We start from the raw sequence: 22,377 nt of genomic DNA, 5'->3' as shown, positions 1-22,377 counted from the left end.
GGTATATTTAAATCAAACCATACCAATAATTATATAAAATATAAATTGTCTGAATGCTGTTATTTTAAAAATTATAATTTGCAGACACTTAACTACATGATAGCATTTTTACAAGCCTCAAAAATGAGCAAAACTAAAAAAATATGCTTGTTAAAGATGTACATCTACATAGGTATGTAACTATTTAAAATATGAATGATAAAATTCACAATAGAGATTATCTCTAGAAAAGATGGGGAGCATAGCAGTCCAGTGATTTTGTGAAATTCTGGTTCTTGAGTTGGGTGTTAAGTACACAGTGCATTACTATGCTTTGATACATATGCATTACTTATATTTTGTCATAAGTGTCAAATAAAATACTTTGAAAAGAAGATTATATAAATAACTAAATATAGAAAAGGGCCTCAAAGTAAACTAGACGGATTTTCAAACAGCAAAGGGAGAAAGGGCATCTAGAACTACACTGAAGTGAGAGATTCCATAAAAGTTTAGTTCAACAAAAATATCTTGAACGTATATTCCATGTGCTGAGATTTACAGTGAATGTAAAATTATAAATAAGACATCATTCCCTACTCTGTATAGCTTATACCATAGTGGAGGAGTTCACTATCAAATCTCTATCTGAAAATAATATGTTGTTTAAAATAACCGGAAGGTAAGGACACAAAGAGGGAATCAGTGGAGGTACCGAAGGAGCAAGATTGGCCATGTGTTGATAACTTTTGAAGTTTTGTGATGGGAGCGAGGTGTTCATTATACTATTTTTACACATTTATAGATGCTTTAAATTTCTCCTAACAAAAAGTGGGTTTGTTTTGTTTTGTTTACAAAAATTATCCGGTACAGTACTTTTAAATAAAAACTAGGATGAGGAATTGGTGAACTTTCTGATCAATGGTGAAAAACATAGATGACACTTTCATGATTCCAAAGTTCTTCACAGGCTAGAACAATGGGGTAAATAAAAATATATGTAGTAGAGATGCAAGAAAAAATAAGGTATACACATTGGAAAGACATACAATCATCTCTACTTGCAAATGACATGATTGTATAGACATGATATAGAAAATTTCAGACCTTTTAAAAGCTATTAAAACTAATTAGTGAGTATCAAAGTAGAGGAATACAATGTCAATATAAAAATTTAATAATATTTCTATATACTAGTAGTGAATAATCAGAAGTTTAAATTTTTTGAAGTACCATTTTCAATAGGACCAAAAAATGAAATATATGTGTACAAATATTACAAAGTAAGTGTAAGATCTGTATGCTAAAAGCTATAAAATATTGATGAATGAAATCAAAGAGGATCTAAATAAATGGAGTGATATACCAGTTCAAAGAATGGAATATTAAAGATTGTTATATAAGTTCTCTCCAAACTGGTCTACAGAGTTAATGGAATCCTAATCAGAATCCCAAGAAGATTTTTTTTAAAGAAATCAACAAACATTCTAAAATTTATGTAGACAGGCAAAGAAACTAGAGTAGTCAAAAACTTTTTGGAAAAAAATTGTAAAGTTGGAAGTTTCACATTACCTGAAGTTTCACAAACCTACTATAAAACTAGACAAGTCAAGACAGTCCGATGTTGGTGAGAAGAAATACATATAAATAAATGGAACAGAATGGAGAGTCCAGAAATAGATGCACACATATATTATCAATTAGTTTTTTATGAAGGTGCAGAGACAATTCAATAGAGAAAGGAAAGTCAGTTCAACAAATGGTGCTGAGACAATCAGATAACAATGGGGAAAATTTTTTTTAATGAACCTCAATCCATACCTCTCAGTCTATACAAAAATTAACTCAAAATGGATCAGAGACCTAAATGTAAAATCTAAAACTATAAAACTTCTAAAAGAAAATGTAAAAAAAAAATTGTTGTGTTCTTGAGGTAAACAATGATTTTTTTAGATAAAACACCCAAAGCAAAATCCATAAAGAAAATATTTGATAAATTGGACTTCATCAAAATTAAGAACATCTACTCTTTGAAATACAATGTCAGAATGAAAAGAGACAAGCCATAGAGAGGGAGAAAACATTTGCAAATCGTATTTCTAATAAAGAATTTGTAAATAGATTATATAAAGAACTCTCAAAATTCAATAATAAAACAAACAAACAAATTGAAAATGGGGAGATATTTGAGCAGACACTTCATATTGCAACCAAGTACATGAAAAGATGCTCAACATCAATAGTCACTAGAGAAGTGCAAATTAAAACCACAATAAAATACAACTATATAACTATTAGAATCAAATCTAATTTTAAAAAATCTGACAACATCAAGTACTGATGAGGATGTAGAGTAAGTGGGACTCTCAAACATTTCTCAGAGAAATGCAAAAAATAAGGTCACTTTTGGGAAATATTTTGACAGTTCCTTATAAAGTTCAACATACACTTACCATACAACTTAGAAATTCCATTACCAAATATTAACCCAAGTGAATGAAAACCTATGTTTAAACAAAAAGATGAACACAGATGTTTAGAACAGCTTTATCTGTTAATTGCCAAAAACCAGAAACAATTCAAGTGTCTCTCAGCTGGGGAATAGATAAACCCCCAGTATATCTGTAAGATGGAATACTACTCAACAGTAAAAAGAAACAAACGCACTTGACACACACAACAATATAATTGCATCTCCAATGAATTCTACTGAATGAAAGAAGCCATAGTCAAAAGACTACATACTGTATGATTTCATCAAAATGACATTCTTGCAAAGGCAAAATAATAGGAACAGAAAACAGATCAGTGATTGCCAGACATGAGAGTGGGAGAATGGTTGACTACAAAACTGCACTAGGGAGTATTTTGGAGCAATAAAACTGTTCTTTATCTGAATTGTGGTAGTGGTTACATGGCTCTATAAATTTTTCAAAACTCAAAGAACTGTACAGTAAAGAAAGCAAATTTTACTGTATGCAAGATATACCAACATTTTTTAAATGGAAAATATCCCCCTCCAGAAATATAACATAGATAACCATAAACTATTTTATTTGGTTTTCAAAATTCATAAATACAAAATGAGAAAAATATGATTTAATATGCATACATGTAAAAGTATGAGAAATAATTATAAATTCAATATGAATAAACCCCTTGGCATGACTGACCAAAAAGTCAATTCACTCAGTAGATACACAGAGTTCAAAAAAAAGGCAGGGAGTAGTGCCCTGTTATTTTGTACTACTAAGGTCACAACTGGGGCAACAATTTGAATCTCGGGCCAGGATATAAGAGTGGTATGACCCATGTATCACTATCTACTAATAGAATCTCCTTTTGTCCAGCCAGTGTGAATTCACCATCATCGAAGTTGTTCAGAGAACACTGAAAACACTGAGATCAATTTTGAAGTGAATTAATAAGTCAGAATTTCAACATTTGTTTTTTTTTTCCTCTTAAAAAGTTATCAGTAATGCACCTGCTCTGGGCCAAGAACTATATAGTCTGGAAATATACTAGTGAACAGGTACTGTGTTTCCAGCCTGGGAAAGACCTGGTTAAAGTTATCAAGTTAAGCGTTCTTTCCTTTAAACTGCAAAACCTGTAGTTGAAAAGGGAGAAATGCAGAGAGCAATACTTCCTGACTTACTTTACTTAATTATGTCCGGGAAACCCTCAGGCAGCCATGATCATGAGAAGACAGCCAAATTCTACTTGACTGCCTATGCCTACAATTCAGTTCTGTTCTTGTTTTGTTTTGCTTTTGTATCTTGGATACTAAATCTGGACTTCCTCAGCATGGTTGCTTGTTGCCTTACCTTAAACCTCTCTCCAATTAGTATCTGAAATGATGTGAATAGGAAGACCAGAAATAAGCAGTTCATCACATACCTCTGTTTTTACTGAGCCTCATGTACACTCGATGATTTATAGAACACGAACCTGATAATGGCCTTGTCCTATAGCTTTGGCATTCATTGTGGGGGCTTTTTCCACTCTACGACACACTTGTCATATTGTATGTTGATGTATTTTATATATCAGGCCATGACTTTCCTGCTGCAGATGTTCACACTCTCCTAAAGTAATTCCTTAATCACTTGTGATTCATTCACTCATTTATTAGCTAGTAGCCTCACCTGTATTTACCAAGCATCCACTCTATGTCACTCAACTTGCTAGGTGTTAGAGGTGCAAAACTGATTATTTATAATTATTTCACTAGAATTTAATTTCATTTGGTTTTTACAGCTATCTCTGACCAAAGGAAAGCACATTGTTGATTTCTTTCTCAAGGCAATAGTTTTTGTTAGTGTGATTAATACATGCACAACTCACAATATACACACACACACACACAATTAAAATGGCTTGATCCTAAATTTTTCTTCTCAAAAATATACCTTGATTTAAAACTACCTCTTTTATGAAGGTTTCTCTAGTTCTCTTAGCCCAGAATGACCTCTCCCTCTTGTAGTCCTCAAATATACTTTACCATTTGTCTTTCACTTTATAACATCATGTGTCTTATTGTATTTCTTTGTGTGCACTTTTCAAAGGTTTTTATTTCATTTTGTGTCAAGGTAATATAACCGTACAATATGAGCATATGATAATGATTTAAAAATCATACAAAAGAAGTCTTCATGAAAAGCAACAGTCTTTGCCCCTCCTTATCTTGCTAGGCACCACCCTCCTGCAACCATCCTAATGCCTAAAGGTAACAGCTTTTTAATATTTGTATACTAGCCCTTCTAGATATTAGCTATTTTGTTTTTTGAGCTATAAACTTAAGATATTATATCTTGGTTCCTGCCATGAAAGACTAAATTTTAACTTATTTACCTTGTTTTCCATATTCTTATCCCCCTCCCAATTCTTTGATTTCTATAATCTTTTTAATCAACTTTCGAAAGTACACCTTGACTCTCAGTTATGTACAGTGAAACTATTAGTGCTCTTACCTTTGATGCCACCTCACTTCCCTTCCGAGGAGAATGTTTCTACTATCCAGACCAAACTGATTCACTAATGTTTTATCTCATATGTTGTTAATTCATGTAATGTCTCTTATTTCCTTCATATTTGGACCATGACTTCTGATACAACTATTTGACTTTCCCATACGTTTCTAATTGTCTTTCATTTTCTTACTGACAAATTAATTCACTAAATTCACTAATATTGCCAGTTTTCAGCCCTCTGATTATTCTTTCTCCTGCTTATAATCCACTCCATTTTTTCTTATGAGGACTTTCTTCATGGAATCTTCTGACTTTCTTTTGAAATTTACAACAGTTTTCTTTTAAGCCTCTACACAAATTATCATTACAGGATAAATTTTAATCATACTCTTAGTTTAGTCCCACAGTGTCTTGAATTTTTTATCTTCTTTCTTGGTTTTCACCAAAATTTCCCTTGAGTCTCATTCTTAGAAAGGGTGCATAGAGATGTGATAGGAAGGGTATAATCTTTGAATGTACGAAATGTTTTTATTTTGCCCTCAAAGTAACTTGACTGGGAATGGAATTCCAGATTTAAAATAGTTTTCCCTTAGACTAATACTTAGGCATCTTTCTGTTGTCATCTCTCAGCAAGTGTTGTTGAAGAGAATTCTTGCCAATTCGTCTTTCATTCCTTTGTAGATACCTACTGTAGGTTTTTTTTTCCTTTCCAGAAGCTTTAAAGTCCTTCTCTTTTTCCTTGATATTTTGAAATTTCATGATGATTGATCTCAGTTTGTCAGTCAGGATCCCCATAAGAATAGATGGCTGTTGTGTGTAACCAGAGGAATTCCCCAGGTTAAATCTGAAACTGGCCTCTGTACACAGTGAGAAAGAAGAGACAAAAGAAAGAGGCAGACCACTCCAGAATTGTAAGTGGCAGGTTTGATAAGGGAACTTACATACAAGGCTTGTCTTGGCAGCCATAAGACATGTAGATTTCCCCATCCACCCCCCAAAATCTTAAAAGTTTATTTAGAGTCCTTAACTGGGTTCAGTCATGTATACTATCCAGATGGTCTCAACAACACATTGCTCTCTCAAGGCTGCATCCTTGTCCTTGAAATGACTCCAGTGATGCGGATGGTGGGTAGAACATACATTCCAAGGGTGGGGGAGGTGTGGGGATGAGGAACCTTCAATTGCCTGGGTCCAGCTCTCCAGTCAACCTGCAGTCATATCCTCTCAACAACCTCTTCCAACAGTGGCCCACTCAAGTTAATAAAAAATGTTGAGGAGGATTTAATCTGGAGGATATTTACAAAGGTATTGGGTATGGGAGATATGGAAGAGTCTCAAGGGATGCTGCCATGACTCAAGATCAGTCATTACAGAGCTGTTACCACTCCTAAACTCAAAGGGACAAGGAAATATGGGATGGCCAGGGAGTCACATACAGAAAACTGACCTGACAGCAGCAGTGACTTGTGTTTGAAGAGACTCTACATAGAGAGACCCACAGACAAACACCCTGAGCCTACCCTTCTTCCTCCCTCCCATCTCTAACTAGGATTCCCAGTGGCAAAACCCACCCAAAAGCCCGAGGGCTGGGGACCAGATGGTATCATCCATCGTGTTAGAAAGTGGTAAATGGTGGAGAGTGAATATAGTGAGACAAAGAAAAGGTAGCCAGCAATCAAGTATGATGTTTTTCTTTTCTCTTCTTCTGTACTGAATGGGCTTTCAATCAAAAGTCTTGTCCTGACTCAACTCCAAGAAGTTTTGTTCTATTGTTTCTTTTACAACTTCTTCCTCTCCTTGTTTTTCCCCTTGCTTCCTAAACTCTTCATTTTCTCTTTCTGCAACACTTCACTTTTTGTTGGCTTCACCAAATCATAAACTTCTTGAGGGGAGAGAATCCACAGATTATATACTTTTTTGTCTCCTGCAGTACCTGGCACAGTGTCCTGAGCATGAATGGTATAAGAAAATGAGTTCTAAATTGAATTCAGTCTAAAAAATGTTCACTTTAAGTGTCAGTGCTGTACAATGTTTAAGTCATGAGAACTTGGAAGAGAAAGGCTTTCAGAAGCATTTACTTTTCTTTTACTGTGCAGTTTTGCTTTGATATTCACATTGATACAGAAAAAAAAAAGGAATTTTGTTAAACTTTTGAATTAGGATGAGGAATGAATGTGTATTCTATTTTGACTTAAAATGTACAAAACATGAAAACATTTAGCTCTTTAATAAAAAAGAGTTAAACAGACAGTAATGACCAACAAATTATTGAATTTACATTTAATTTTTAATACCCTGGCATTTTTAAAAAGAGCTAGTGGGATTCTGCGTTATGATTTAAGGTAACATGATACATTCAATGGATAGAATCTTTTATGGTTACTTGTGTTGTTCTTAGAATCTTCAGTTTTTCAATACCAAGAGATGTTTAGACAGCAACCAAGTCATTTTTGTCAGAGGAGAGTGGACCATATAAACTCTCACATTCTTTGGCAGGAAGGAGACCAACCCCAATCCAAAGTGTGCATTCTGATTCCATCACCCACCAGAAGTGATTGAATTTAGGCACATTATGACCTCTGAACTTCACATTTCTCACCTGCACAATAACATCTTAGATTGTTATGATAATTAACTGAGAAAATCCTGACAATACCTTACTGAATATCAGTCACCAGCCCAGGAAGACCTGTCCTCACACTTTTTACAGTTTATTGGAGAAGATGGACAATTAAACAAGGAATTGTTTAAACCAAAAAGAAAAAAAAATATCTCTAGTTAGTGCTAGATTAGGGAGTTTCAGGGATCTTTGGGGTAGAAAATAAGGGCCTTTTATTTTGATGAGGGGGCGGATGTATGATAATAAATACAGCAAGTAGATTAGGTCAGGTCGGGAAAAGTGTGCTGGAGGCAGACAGAACACAGTGCATCTACCATGTGGTTAGTGCTCAAAAATGGTAGCCAATATTAAACACTTGGTACAAAGCCAGGCACAAATGTAGTTAGCAGATTGACTAAGTGGGACTTGCAGAGGCAATGAAGTTGCCCCTGCCCTCCACCTGTGCATTCAGTCTCATTCTGTGGGATGTGTTCTTCCTCTGTCATTAAGTGAAATCTCAGGTAGTCTCCATACCTTGGCTAGTCCTGCTTGGAGGATGCGTACACATGAGTAAGGCATACATACATGGGTTACTAGCAGTCCAAACAACAGTCTTGTTTCAGGAATGTATATGTTCACTTCAGCATGATAAACATATCCAAAATTAAATCTCCTTCTCTCCTCTATCAGAAGGATGGGTGTTGGTTCAAAACCTCAGGAGCTTCCTGGGTGAAACCTGAAGCTGGCCCCCATACACAGAGGGCAAAAAGAGACTGAAAACAGAGGCACACACTACAGTAAGTCCCTACATAAGAACGAGTTCCATTCTGAGTACAGTTTGTTTGTGAGTCTAACAAAGTTAGCCTAGGTACCTAGGTACCCAACTAACACAGTCGGCTATATAGTACTGTACTGTAATAAGTTTATAATACTTTTCACACAAATAATACATAGAAAACAAACAAAAAAATAAAGAAACCATTTTTAATCTTACAGTAGAATTCCTTGAAAAGTACCGTAGTGCAGTACAACAGCTGACATACAGGGCCTGGCATCAGGTGAACAGACAAGGAGAGTTACTGATTGGAGGAGGGAGAGGAGGTGGGAGATAATAGAGCTGAATGATCATCAGCAGTAGGAGATGGAGGCCAGGCTGCAATTTCACTCACACCTGAGGTTGGTGGCACAGGTTCTGGTTCCTTGCTGGATTCGATTCTATCTACCCTCTTGAAAAAAATGATCCAGTGATGTCTAGGTAGTAGCTCTTTTTTTCTCTTCATAGACGACACGGTAGCACTGGATTGCATTCTGAACAATTGCTGCAACCTTTGTGTACCATTCTATGTTTGGGCCCTGTGCCTCAAAAACTAACAGTGCCTCCTCAAATAAAGAAAATCCCCTTGCCACTTCCTGCGTCGTGAATCTCTTCAGGTCTTCAGTTACTTCTTCCTCTTGTCTCTCTCCTTCCTTTCTCTGGGCCTCCAATTCCTGCTGCTTCTTAACAGTACCAGCTATATCACCACTGCTTTTAATCTTGTTTCTGACATCCTGGGCCTGAAATAAAGATACTGTACTACTGTACTCTATACAGTACTTACAGTAAAGTACACAAAAGCACAACCACTTGTAGAGGATGCACACACGTGACAATGTACTCCAGACACGTGAACTAACTTATATGGTTGGACATACAAACACATGTTTGCATCTTTGAAAGTTCGCAACTTGAAGGTTAATATGTAGGGAACTTACTGTACTGTACTTAACTAACTGAAGGTTAATATGTAGGTTGGTAGGTGCTAGGTAATAAGCAAGGGAACTTACATACATGGCTTGTCTTGGGCAGCCGCAAGATGTGTAGATCTTTGGCACCCACCTACCAGATTCTTAAAAGTTTACATAGAGTCCTTAATGTGGACAATCAGTCACATATACCATCCAGAGGTTCTCAGTAACACATTGCTCTCTCAAGGTTGCATCCTTGAAAATGACTCCCACTATAGGAATGGTGAGCAGAACCCACTTTCCAAGGATGGGGAGGGAGAGGTGAGGAGCCTCTGATTGCCCAGGTCCAGCTTGCAGGTCAACCAGTGGTCACATCTTCTCAGTGACTTCCTCCAACGATGGGGTGAGCTACTGCTTCCTTTCCCACCTCTTTTCTACCAGCCCTAGGCTTCACATACTCTTCTAGGGGAGAAGCCAAGGAAGAGAAAAGAGGTAAGGGAGCAGGAAAGTTACTGCTTACCTGACGTCAATAATCTACCCTTAGTTTCCTTTAGGCTATGTGGAAGTTTAAAACTAAGTATCTTTGGGCTTGGCAGAAGTTTAGACTCTTTTTTTTTTTTTTTTAGTTCTTTGTAGACAGTGTCATTACTGGGATCTCTGCCTGAGTTCCCATAACTACTGATCCCTTAAAATCCCCCCATTTGAGTGGTCTAATCTGAACAGACTCTCCCTTTTGGGGACCCATCACTTCTCCTTATTGGAGACAGTCATTGTAACACAGCTTTGGGCAGATTTTTGTCTCATATTTTCCCCCATCTGCTCATCAAGCAACCCTCACCCATCTTTTGCTCAAGCTCACCCATCCTTTGTTCAGGCTTCCCTAACACTTCCAGCTATGCTATGGACACATCTAACCAACAATAACCTTGTAACTTTAGGCTGTTCTAGGCTTGACCTAGGTCCTACAGAAGACATAGGTCAATCTGTCAAATGGTTTCCTCAATGCACCTCTCACTCAACTTGGGGTGAGTGTGGATAGAGTGGGGGTAATATGAGAGAAAATGCCTCAGCACTCCAAAAACTTCCACACACATTCTCTACTTGTCACTTCATGATTCTTTCAAAAATGGATAGTTATTCAAGGGCTACAAAACTGAATTTTGAAAGCTTTTCTGCAAATCCTGCATAGGTGGCCTGGTACCTCACTCCATTGTAGAAGAGCACTTGGGTAATAAGAAAGTACAAATCTGACTCCATATTGGATCTGTTTCTTTTGCCTTGACCTTTGTATTCTGTTGTTTTTGCTGCAAGCTAAGAATGTTGCCTACAGCCTGAAGTATACAGGACAGCCCTTTCTCAAGGCTCTGACCTTTAAAGGTGTAACACTTTTCCATTCACATAGAGATAGGTTGCAGAACAGAGAACAACATTTGACTTGTTGGAGGTTTACAGGAACATGAACATCATGGCCTAACCGTCATGGACAGATGCAAAAACAAAGGATTCCGACACCAAGAAGTTTGCAACAACCAATCATACACCCTCCCCTTTTAGTATAAAAGAAGCCTGAATTCTAACTTAAGTAGAATGGTTCTTTGGGAAACTAGTCCACCATCTTCTCAGTCTTCTGGCTTTCCAAATAATGCTGCTATTCCTTGCCCCAACAACTCACCTCTCAACTTACTGGCCTATCATCCAGTGGGCAGTATGGGCTTGGACTCAGTAACACTTGCACCTACTGATTTGGGGCCTCAGCCCAAACTGAGGCAAGAAGAATCCTTTTGAAACATCCTGTTACCCATAGTAGCAACTCAATAAGTGATAGTCGGACAGCAATTTGTGCAAGAGAAATTTCCAATGAAAGATAAGCAGGTATTATGGAATAAAGTGACAAAAAGATCAAACTCTAGTAAAGCACAGAAATAAGGTTTCAACAAATCCTTATTGGGGAAAACTTGAGATAGGAGAACACTATCAGAAGGACAACATTGACCTTAGTAAATAAAATAATAATAGTTGCTAATTATTAGGCTTTCTCTTTCCCAAGCATAGTGAAAAGCACTTTATAAACAGGATCTCCTTTAATCCTCAAGTAACCCTATGAATTAAGTATTACTATCCATACAATTCATATAAGGAAACCAAGTCTGAGAGAAGCTAAGCAACTTTTCCAAGAATATGGTTCTATGATATTATGTGTAATTTCCTGAATACCTATATATTTAATTATATGTATTAAATGTCCTTTTGAGGTTTCCCATAAAGAACACTTTAAGATATTGTAAGAGGGAAGACTTGGAATTTGTGGGACCAAAATAACAATCACAACCAAGGTTCTGGAGCCCAGAGTACATAGGTTAGAACCACCAGTAACCAGAGAGTAACTAAATCTGGTCTATTCTTTTTGTGGCATCACATTGCAGAAGGACTCTAGTTTTTAGAAAAGAAACTGAAAGTGTCTTTGCAATTTATTCAAAGTCCTTATAACTCGGATCAGCTAAGATATAGTCTCAATATAAGCTAAATCACTTATAAGGAGTTTCTTTTCCTTTTATTACACTATTTAACCCCTAGCCTCTTTTGTGGTTTAAGCAAAAGCCGATTTTAATAAGTAGGAAAAAATTACATGCATGAAACTTATAAGCTTCCAATCACTGTATGCCAATAACCAGCTAGTTCTTGCAGAATTTCATAACAAGGTATAATTCCAATGGTTCTTTGTGATTTGACAGAAAATTTTAAAACTTTTTCTTCTTTCTTCTCTCTAGTAGTTTCCAAGACTTCTTTTGTTTCTTGTGTATCTTGTTGCCTATAAGATGTATTCTTTAATTTGCTCTGAAACTTTAAATTTACCTTTTATGTTTGTCCTCAGAAGAGAAAATAAGTAGATAGATTATCCTCATCTTACCAAAATTTGAAGTACCGAATATGTTTAAATTAAAAACATACAAACTTGGGCTTCCCTGGTGGCGCAGTGGTTGAGAGTCCACCTGCCGATGCAGGGAACACAGGTTCGTGTCCCGGTCTGGGAGGATCCCACATGCCGCGGAGCGGCTGGGCCTGTGAGCCATGGCCACTGAGCCTGCGCATCCGGAGCCTGTGCTCCGCAACGGGAGAGGCCACAACAGTGAGAGACCCGCGTACCACAAAACAAACAAACAAACAAACAAAAAACATACAAATTCCCTGAATCCTTGACCCTCCACTGCCAAGTAATCCCAAACCCCTGAAGCCTGTTTCTACCCTCTTCTCCTCTCTGAACTGTGAATGGCTCCATCCACCTAGCTGCTCAAACTCCTCCATCAAATCACTTCCACATCCTGTCAATGCTAATCCCAGAGGACATGTCAGGAAACTCCACGTCCTTCTAGCATCCCAGAAACCACCTTGCTCCAAACTACTAGCATCTTCCCAACCTCCCAAGTGATCCTTTCACTTATGTTCTTGCTCCCAGCTCAAATGATCTCCAAATAACAGCCACTGAGAGCTTTGAAAAATGTAAACTGCATTCCATCACACCCCTATTAAAAACCTTCAAAGGCTTCCTATTACACTCAGAATAAATAAAATTTAATCTTCTGAAAATGGTCTACAAAACCTTATATGGTCTTGTCTCTGCTATTCCTTCCAAGCGTATGCTTTCCACTCATCTTTTATACCAATGTCTAAGTATTTGTGTATTTGGTGTAATGTTTCTCTCCTCCCCTGGACTGCGAGTTGCAGGAAGGGGGACCATGAGAGTTTTATGCATCATTCATGATTTGCTTGCACCACAATACCTGACACATAGGTTCTCCATAATTTTTTATTAAATGAACATGTTACTATAATCAGCAGGAAATATTCTATATTATATGCAGCTAGTAAAATGGGAATTACAAACAACAGGGAAATGTATAAAATATATTATGTGAGGAAAGAAAAATAGGAAATGTTATGTAAAATACAGTTGTATATAACATTTACAATATGATTAACATAATACTTACAGTGTGTATATGTTATAGATATACAGAGCATCTGCAATACAATTGAGCACATTAGAACATAAAGTTGTCTTGCATATTTTTTTAAACCAATCCTTGTTATAAAGAAAGGGAGATCTATTTAAAAAGTTATAAGCAGGGTCTGCCTTCTGAGGTGGCAAGTAGAATTTGGCTTTGGAGCAGATGATTCCTTTGTCTATAAAACAATGTTTTGGTGGACCTTTTAGTTACAGAGAGTGAAGCAAAAATCCTTCTCTGACATGGAAGGTGTGTGGAGCTTAACTGCTCTGTGTAATAATGATTTTGTCTTCAATGAAGGTAGAGGTGCATCTCTGTAGATTTTGCTTCCTTTTTGAATAAACTCCTGAGCCTCCCATCCCTTCCTCCCTTTTGGGTAGCAATGGTGGAGAGGGTCTTTCAAAGAGGCTGGAACTTAACCTCTGTAGAAGCATGGGTTAGGGAATAATGCACTGAAGCCATCTCATGACATCTCCAAAGACCCAATTGTTAAATTCTCAGGAATTTTGTGAGATCACTGTTAAAAGCAGACATTATTAAAAATTCATTATTATAATCTTACAATTATATAAATTTTATTTAAAATAAAGTTAGGGAATTCCCTGGCAGTCCACTGGTTAGGACTCCTCACTTTCACTGCTGAGGGCCTGGGTTCAATCCCTGGTCAGGGAACTAAGATCCCGCAAGCCGCACAGTGTGGTCAAAAAAAAGAAAGAAAAAGAAAAGAAAGTTAACAAATACTCAAAACTCATCAATTCCTATTTCATTACATTTTACTATCACCTCTGATCTGGAAGTTGCTTATGTATCCTGTATCTGTATGGTGGAAATATTGCATTGATATAATGGAATGCTACTGCACAACTCTCCCCAGCTCCATGTTTGATGGAGTCATGTTGATAGCTTGAAATCAGCCATGGTGGCTCCATTTATACCACGGAAATTGGCAACTTCTATAAAATAGGGTTTGATTTATTGTTTTGTTGACTTTCCAGACTGAAGTGATACAGAAAATATTTTTAAAATCCAGATTAACCTTTAAATTGTGTCATGTCTGTAACCATTACATTGTGAATAGCACAAAACATTGCCAAAAACAAAATTATTGAAACTTGGCCTATGTTTTCATTGTTTCACTTTTGCTGTATTCCTTAATATAAACTAAAATATCAACCAGCATTTATGTCAGAACTACACTTGTCAGTTGCAACCATATGTTGTCTAGGGCACAACAGTTCGGCAAAAATCGATGAAATCACTCCATGAGAATCAATTCCATATCAATCAATTGATAAGGAATTTACTATAAAAATATTGCATATTTTATTATTATTGTAAATTGTGTTACATCCTTCATATCAGTAAAATTAATAATAAACTTATGTACATATGCATGCACACATTTTTTTTCCAGCAAGCCAGTTGTTGAACCAGCACATCACTGGGTCTGGGCCACTTATGTAACAGAATGGAATTTGTGGAACACTAAGCTTTCTTTCAGATATGTAGAAACTTTGGGGAAGGAGAACCTAAAAAGAGACTGCTCTTCCTGCAATATAAAAGGATGAGAACTCCAGCTATTAGTATTTGGGAATTAAAAATGAGAGTAGTTCCTAAAACCTGGACTGTCAGATACACATACATAAAATATTTATGCATATAGACAAGGACTAGGGAGTGATAACTGTCATGAAATAGACAGCAATGGGTTTATGAGTCATTTTTTTCCTTTATATTAATGATTTTATTATCTTGAAAACATATAAAACATAAAAATACATGATTGTAGAGAGAAGCTGTTGGCTCAAAAATAAGAAATATGCAAATTTAGATTTTATGCCTAACTCTCAACTTGTACTAGCATGGGTGAAATAGTTTGGCCTCACTAATTCTGTTTCTCATCTCCAAGGAGTGAAATAGAAACCTGGATCACCAGGTACCCATGAGGAATAAGCAATTCAGTAGCTTTTTCACCATAGTTTCTTAAAAGAATGATAGATGGAGCAAAGGACAGACTGTATTATAGAAATACTAAAGATAAAGCTAACCACGCTTAAATAGATTACACTTCCTTGGTGGTCAGCTGACATCCGTTATCGAATCTGATGTTTTGAAATATCTATGATCTGTCTTTGGACATTCCTTCATTAATTCTCTTAAGTATATGAGAATTATACTGCCATTAACTAGGAAACGTGAAAAATACATTCTAATGAGACTGTTAATTATAGACAGTGCTTTATTTCCTAACTTGGTATCCTTATAAATTAAATGTTTTTCCCTCTATAGGAACAGAGAAGCACAATTGTTATTTTTACAAGGCCAAAAGTAACAAGCAAAATTTCCAGAAATGCCACCAGGTGATAGGGGTCCTAAGACATCCCCCAATAAACCTGGAAGATCTCTTGTATTGTAATGATATGATTTCTCACATACAATTTTACATAAAATAAATCAATGGTAATATTTAAAGGTAATTGCTTTGCTAGGTGAAGATAGTGTCAAATCGACATTCCTATAGGTAAAAGAAGGTTGCAATTCATCAGGGGAAAATGTTATTTCCTTTAATAAGTAGGTTTTTACCCTCTTGTTGTTTTCCTTCCCTCTAATTGGTGTCAAAATGAGATCAATATCCCATCCTTACCTCTTGAGAGGACTCTTGTAAGGATTACAGTATATATGCAATGCTCAGTACTGGCACACAATACACGCTATAGACATGTAGCTATTTTTTATTGTTATTATAATATACATGAAAATGTGACTTCAGCTCTGTACCTGCCTGGAGGCGTATTCCCACGGTACATTTTCACTATCTCATAGCCACCTGTCTCGCCATCTGCCTGAGCCATGTTCACATCTCTGACTTCTTTCTTATTGCTTCATCCAGATTTCTCTATGATTCTCTGGCCACCTTATAGAAATTAGAGATAGATATTCAGCCCCACTAAAGGTATCCAGGTAGCAGATCTCCTACGATTTTGTGCAGTTAGATTTTTATAAAGCCCAAAAGATAGATTGTTATATTTTCTCAGGCTCTTGTCTCATGGTCCTGTTATTCCAGATAATTTATTTTTCCTTATTGTGTTTCTTTATTCATTCTTCTTAATACTAAATACCCAATACTATTTCTACTTGGTGTATTTTTAGAACAAATTACCAGTTGTTTTAGAATGATGGAATTAAAGGAATGGGAAGAACCTTAAAGATTAGGAGGTCAAAGCTCTCATCGAAAATTGGGTGTAACCTTGCAACTTTCCATCCTGTATCTCTCCTGTCTCTTCACCACTTTACATCATTTACACTTGAATAAGCAGCAGTTTTTATCTGTCTACCCTTCCCACCATAGAAGTGGTCAAGTGACGTAGGCTGCTCAAAGTATCTCATCACTCCGGTCACTGTCATGGTCTGAGGGGGCACATGTGAAAAAAACAGGGCTGATTGGTGTCTTTGAAGATTGATATTGATACCAAGAGAGGGGTCACTCTATTGTCTATGGGATCACTAGCAGTGAGGACAGTTCAAGTCTAGAGTCATCTTCCTCACCAAGTGGAGAAAGCCTTTCCAGAGAATTCAGTAACTTCTAATTAAATGAAGTAATTAGCACTTGTAGCATTCATAGTATATGCCAGGCACTGTGCCTGGTACTTGAAACATATTATTTTATTCAGTCTTTGTAACAAATTTTTTAGGTGGATACGGTTTTCCCACTTGCAAATGAGAAATTTAAGGCTCAGAGAAATCAGGTAACTTGCCCCAAACCAAATCCTCAGTACTTGGCAGAGCAGGGATGAAAAGAGCTCTTTCCATCACACCACATAGGGATAAACCATCTCCATGGAAGTGAAAACTGTCCAGTGGCTACACCCAATCTTCTTTTTGCCAACAGAAAAGGTGGGTGTTCCTGTGTAGAGAGCTGAGTTGGGGAGAAGCCCAGTCTAGCCCTATCACTACCTAGATGAGACATACTCCTCTGAAATGCACCTACTGCATGGCTGTGGTGAGAGGTGCCACTGTCTAATTACTAGGCTATGTCACCAGACACACACGCAGGGGAAAGAGAGACTGAATGTTGCAGACAAGGATTTAAAGCAAATTCAGGCTGGTGGGTACTCCCTGTGTCTTTCAGCCTGTGCCTTCTAGTAGCTGCCGATTCAGACAGAGGTCAAGACAGTCATGCGGATTAAAAACAACAACAACCCTAGCAAACTGTCACCAATGCTATGATTAAGTGATAACATGCTGTGGGGTTTCCCATGAAGCTGAGAAGAACTCTGCCTCCTATTCTGATTTCTAATGTCATTCTTTTGAGTTAATTTTTCCAACATAGAATGACTGAATTCTCTTCCAGTGAGTCCTTCAACATAGAAAAACAAAACATCCTTCCCTTGAAACACACACACACACACACACACACACACACACACTAACTCTATTTCTCCTGTCTTGCATTCCCCGTTCTTTTCTTGGTGATGATAGAAATTCTTCCCAGACATTGCTTTGTCTAACATTCCACTTACTGTTCTTCCCTACCTTCCTTGGAGCATTGCTGAAGACACACAGCTGGAAGAAACAAATGGAAGCATTTGCCCTGTCCCCATCCGCAGCCCTCAGACAAGTCCTGACTATGGAGCATGGCAGCATCGTATGCCAGATTTTCCTGCCAAAGAAAAGGGAGAAGGGTCATTTTTCCCCCAGTTCAGAATGCTCTTTTAAAAGTGCTCTCCAGGGCTTCCCTGGTAGCACAGTGGTTGAGAGTCCGCCTGCCGATGCAGGGGACACGGGTTCGTGCCCTGGTCCAGGAGGATGCCACATGCCGCAGAGTGGCTGGGCCCGTGAGCCATGGCCGCTGAGCCTGCGCGTCCGAAGCCTGCGCTCCGCAGCGGGAGAGCCTCCAACAGTGAGAGGCCTGCGTACCGCAAAATAATAATAATAATAATAAATAAGTGCTTTCCACAGGGAGTTTCTCTAAGTGGTTCCTTACCTCTTTCAATACTTTGTTCCATTCCATCATGACTCATTCGAAAGGTCTCTTCCTTGACCCTCATTTTCTTAATTGGTTTCCTCAGAGTATTGAAGGCTACTGCTGTGCAAGGTTCAGGGTAGGATGTATGAGCCCAGTGTCCTCGCTCACAATGCAGTCTGCAGGTTGCCCCTGGTGGATCTGGACCACTGCTTCCTACCTGCACTAATCTTTCCTAGAAAATCCTTACCACCTACAGCAATCACTGAACATTGGACTTAGGTGAGCCACGGTGCTCAGTAGAGCACACCATCTCTGGTGACCCTCAAAGTGATCCTATGAGATAGGTATGATTATTATCATTTGCAGATGAGGCATCCATGCTCTTCAAAGAAAAGCAACTTAAGTTCACAGAGCTAGTGGCACAGCTTGGACTCAAACTTCAGTCTGTCTGATTCTAAAGCCTGTGCTTTTTTTTTTTTCTTTGTTGAACCTGTACATTTTATTGCTTCCCAAGGAAAACACTAGAAATTTTACATCAGTATGACTTGCTGTTCTCCAAGTCTGCCAGACCCTTGCTGATTTTGCTTCTTCTGCCTGGAATGCCCTCCTACCCGCTCTGTGCTTAGCTAATGATATCTGCCCTTCAGCCTTCAGCCCTAATTTCCTCTAGGCTGGATTATCTCCTCCTCAAATGTTTCCCATATGACTCTGCACTGACAAGTGCTTCATCACCTGAGCACCATAAGCATCTCTTCCATTGCATGGTCTCCACATTTATTTGATACCAGCATCCTATCAGTGAACCATGTTTGAGGTAGCAATCCAATTTATGTATATGTATTTATGTCACTTGCAGTACTATTTTTCTGATATAGAATGTATATTGTAAATCGACATGTAATACAAAAAATTTAATATAAAAACTTAAACAATGTTCTCAGTATCTTGATAATGATACTGGCTTCAAACTACCGTATTGTAAATCGTTTAGGACACAATGTATACTTAGGGTTGATCATTAAGAGAATTAAAAAAATCAATATTACAAAAGTCATCTTGATTTTATATTTTTATGTGACTTCTCAACTGATCTAATTTGGTTTGACACTGATTTTACCTCCTAATGCAGTAGTGTGTCCTCCAGTTTCCATAGTTCTATAGCTACAAATGGACTCCAGCCTAGAAAGCAGTTGACAATACCTTTTCCACATCATTTCAGCAGTGGGAGATGCACCCTGGTCCCTGCTTTCAAGCACTGAGCCTGGCTCAGGTTCCCACCTCTTTGAGAAGCACTTTCAGTCCAGTTGTCCTGCATAAACTGGTCTCCTGATTGGCTCTGCTTATTTGGGAACAGGAAACCAGGAGGCCAACAGGACAGTCCTTCAGCCTTGTCCTTACTTATCATTTAAATTTCATTTCTGGTCCATGGAGATACTTGTCTTGCTTTTTTTTTTTTTTTTTTTTTTTTTTGTGGTACACGGGTCTCTCACTGTTGTGGCCTCTCCCGTTGCGGAGCACAGGCTCCGGACACGCAGGCCCAGCGGCCATGGCTCACAGGCCCAGCCACTCCGCGGCATGTGGGATCTTCCCGGACCGGGGCACGAACCCGTGTCCCCTGCATCGGCAGGCGGATTCTCAACCACTGCGCCACCAGGGAAGCCCCCTTGTCTTGTTTTAAAGCAGAAAAATCTCTTTAAAAATTTCTCATTCTATGGTTTTTTGTTTGTTTGTTTTTTTCCTATCTGGGGGAGAGGATGGTACTTAAATGCACAATTCACAACATTATCTCAATATAAGGTCTCTTATCTTTGTATTCCCAGTAATGAGCACAGCTTATCCATGAACGATTGAAGAGTCAATGCAGGCACTCATGACTCCCTGCAAGGAGAAAGCAAAGGCTACCTTACAGGACTATCTTGAGGCTTAAAGTAGTCAGGTCTGACTCTTGTCTTTAGTGTTTTAATTTTTCAGCTAGTTTTATTCCATCTAAGTTAGTACACCGAGGAATGTCTGATTGTTGGACAGGAGTTCGTGGGAGGAAGAAGGTTGCACAAAACTCTCCTAATCTGAGCTGGTTTCTGCCTGATGGCCAATTTGGGGAGAGGAATCAAGCAACTGCATAACTGGAAGGGAGGTGTGAACACCAGATTTATGAAGGAAGCTGCCTGGCTCTGGGCTGGGAGAAGGCAGTGTGGGATGACTAAAGCCAGATCTTCTGGGCTAGAATAAAATGAGATGTGCTGTGTGAAAGAATTTGAAAAAGTGTAATCTTAAATTTGTAACGTGAGGTTTAGCAAGCAGGAGACCTACTTGACCTCTCTGCGGTCAGGTCTTCTCATACATAAATCAAGAGAAATAAATTCTGTGCTTTCCACAACCTGTAGCATGTGTTAAAGGTAGGCAAAGAGTATCAGTGAAACACTTTCAGCTTCCTAGAGGAGAAAGGGCAGCACTGTGTAGGTATATTAATTTTCAAGTGTTTTTAGATTAATGTTATTAGTAAAAGCTTCAAGATATTACTTTTATGAGCCCTTTTGATTTAGAGGTGTTTATTATACATGCTCTACAATTCTGTTATTTATATTGCTTTTCTTTAATTTTATTTTTCACACATGTAATTTAAAGAATTTAATAGGAGATCTTGGTTAGGAAAGGCACTAAAACTCACATTCTCTTTTTTACACACAGTAAAACTTAAACCTCAAAGGGGAAATATATTTTAACTATATTTGTACTCACCATAAAGCAAAGCTTTGTCTCTATGCATGCTTTGAGGCTGAGAAGAATCCTCATTTGGAAGGTACATTTGGGGTGGCCCTTCTGAGTAGAGGTTGACCCACGGCTATAAGGACAGTCAAGCACCTGGCATACCTGCCAACCTGTTGCTGAATCTATATTTGGCTGCCAGAAAATCTCTTCTAGTAAATAAAAATAAATGCATGCATGAAGGAACCAGATGCTATGGACATCATTTTGCTCAGTTTGAAAATGTTTTTCATGAACTGCAATTTTCAAGAATAAGAATTTGCCTCTGAACAGGCTTTAATAATGGAAATGGAAACAGTTCTAAAGACGAAAGGAAGGTTGGCGTGTTTGAATACCCACAGAAAGATGTATTTCCTAATGTGAGGTGACAGGTATGAAATAAGACCACAAAATTGTTGGCATTTATGAATATATTATTTATATTCTTTCCTGAATGCAGGTACCATACTGCAATTTCTATCCAACAGTGAAAAACCTGTGAACCCTGATAAAATTCAACCAGGAGTTATTGTACTTATATCATTACAAAAAGAGACCCCTTTTATTGCTTGAGTTAAGAGTCTGTCCATTTTCATCTCAACCTTGATTTCTGTAAGATTTTCATCTATAAAACTGTATAAAGGGTTGAACTTGATGTAAATTCTTCAGAATTGTATGGTTTGCCCCAATTTTTTCTACCCTCTAATCACTTTCGTGTATTTTACTGTGATTAGCGCAGGATAAAGCAGTGTGATCTAAAGATCAGAATGTTCTAGTTGCTTGCTCATGTTGCCAAAGAGGCCGCATCCTTGTTCTGGATTGAGTTATTAATTGATTAGGCCTAAAGCAGGGAAGCTGGTGTTTAAGAACACCATCCGTGCTCCTATCTCTTTCAGATTGCATGTATCCTTTGATCCTTACAGCAGCTTTATGAAGCAGAAAGAGACATCTCCATTTTTATAAATGAGGAAACAGAGGCTCAGAGAGGTTAAAGAACTTAGTCAAGGTCACACAGGGGACAAATGGTACAAGGGAAATTCCAATCCCAGTCTTCCTGACTTCAAAGGCCCTGCCCGTTAACGCATTCCTCCACAAGATCTTTATTCTCTAATATCAGGGCTCTGAGAAAGTTGGTTACATGGAGGCTTCTGGCCCTCTTCATTTTTTTCTCTTCAGTTATAAACTTCCAACAATAATAATCAGGTGCTAAGTGTATGGACTAGAACCAGAAGTGCACTTTTACTCACACCTTTCCTGTGGGGAGAGTTGGACTCTCCTTTGAGAAAGAGCTTAAGTAGCCAGCTTATATCTTCCTTTCTGTCTGCCTCTCCAGCCCCACACAATGCCCTCTCCCCCACAGATACCAGTGCCCTCCAGCCACCATCCAGG

Source organism: Mesoplodon mirus, assembly GCF_964341445.2.
Source record: "Mesoplodon mirus genome assembly, chromosome: 7".
NCBI lineage: Eukaryota > Metazoa > Chordata > Mammalia > Artiodactyla > Ziphiidae > Mesoplodon > Mesoplodon mirus.
The sequence above is the reverse complement of the archived record's forward strand: the minus strand, read 5'-3'. Positions refer to the sequence as shown.